The 1756-nt window shown below is 39.5% G+C and overlaps 1 pseudogene across 1 annotated transcript; it reads right to left on the reverse strand.

Moving 5' to 3' along the window:
- Positions 1–971: 971 nt before the first annotated feature.
- Positions 972–1424, reverse strand: LOC308435771 (large ribosomal subunit protein uL15-like; annotated as a pseudogene). Its single transcript has one exon. The product of its transcript is annotated as a large ribosomal subunit protein uL15-like (transcript).
- Between the last annotated feature and the right edge of the window lie 332 nt (positions 1425–1756).

Here is a 1756-nt window from a genome sequence, read left to right on the forward strand (position 1 = left end):
TTCGTATGAGTCAGTACGCTTTAGTAGGGTTGTTTGAACATAATTAGAGTTATTTGCTAGAGCAAATGCAACGTATAAGTGAGTACTATGCAGTTGAAGAAAACAAAACCACTGTCCCTCCTGAAAATAACTGTCAATAATTTTTCAGAGTAGAATAAAGACTTGGATGCTTCTGCTTCAAGGAGGAAAAGATGTAGGTGATCAGAATTTCAAAATTGTGTGTGTGTGTGTGTGTGTGAGAGAGAGAGAGAGAGAGAGAGAGAGAGAGAGAGAGAGAGAGAGAGAGAGAGAGAGAGAGAGAGAGAGAATAAATTAGACGCACATGAACATCACGTTTTCTCAATAACTGAACCAGTTGTACATCTCTTAATTGATCACTGTCCATTGTTAAAAAATAAGCCTCTTTTATAAATAGATGTCTGTGGATTTAAAAATACTTATAAGACAGTAGGAAAACATATCCATTTAGCCAAACAAAAGCACTTAGAGCCTATAATTTCACAGACCTGTTCTTGACCAAGGTCAAAGTACTAGGTACCAGTTCCTTCTTGTGTCGTGAACCTCAAATCCACTCAGAGAGAAGGTGGTTATCACTGTGATACCCACGGCATCCCTGTACCAATGGGCATGTTTTATTTTCAAGTTATTGTAATCCCCAAGGTTCACCAATGTGTAAAACTGTTGGTGACTTTTATTTCAGAGCAACCTGAACAGCATCTCCTGGCACTAAGAAAACTACCCACAAAGAAGGAATCATCTACTTGAGTCACAAGTTGTTTTCTTTATGCCCTGTAGTTAAAGAGTGTGGTACCTTCAACAGTAGGTTCCTGCCATCTAGTTTTGGTGGACACCTATAGCAACCTCAGTAGCCTGCAATGTGTTGGTCAGTTTCTGGTACCTTCCCGATCAATATCTCATGGGGGAATTATCCCATACCAACACAAAGTTTTCTATTTATTTATTTAGAAGTGTTACCATTTAATTAACCTCCAAAGTGGCTTTAAGGTGCCTCTAACACCCTTAATCTCTACAGCTCTTCTGCTGAAGAATCTCATGATGACCGGTTGCTTGGGGAGCTTACCCTTTCCCAGAACTTGCAGTAGCCTGATAGAACAACATCAATGATTGGAGCAGCTCCAGTCTTGCTTTTTTTGCTGCATTAACCCATGTCTGCTCGCTGACCAATGTCCATAATTTACCCAGGTTGACAGTTGGGCAGAAGTTCTGGTTCCTCTTCAAGTGATAATGCTTCATACCAATGTTCCCGAAGTAACCTGGGTGATTCTTATCAACATGCATCCTGTGGTGATGCAGGTCTTCAGCATCCCATGGTCTCCCGGGAGCTTGTGGGGCTTATCAATGTGACAGTGGTGATGGCTCACATGGCCCCGGAGGTTCTGGGTCTTCCTCAGTCTACATAGCATGGTAGAGACAGAAAAGAAATCAAGAGTTTCCATTAATAAGTGTCTCTGTTCACTTATGCAAAATACCTCCATTCTAACATTTTTCTTCTTATTATATTTTAATGAGGGTACAAGATAATATGTTTCTTTATGGCCTACACAAATAAAAAAACACGTTGAGCTTGACTTTCTCAATATAATTACTCAACAATATAATATTTCCCAGTTTCACTCTTTCCTGCAAATTTCCCTCTTCTTACAGCTGAATACCATCCATTGTGTATACAGACCATAATTTCCAGTTTGTAATGATGGACTTGCTGTTGTAGTCTATTGATTTGTGATATAAATAT

This window comes from Micromys minutus (genome assembly GCF_963924665.1).
Source record: "Micromys minutus genome assembly, chromosome: 23".
Taxonomy (NCBI): Eukaryota; Metazoa; Chordata; class Mammalia; order Rodentia; family Muridae; genus Micromys; species Micromys minutus.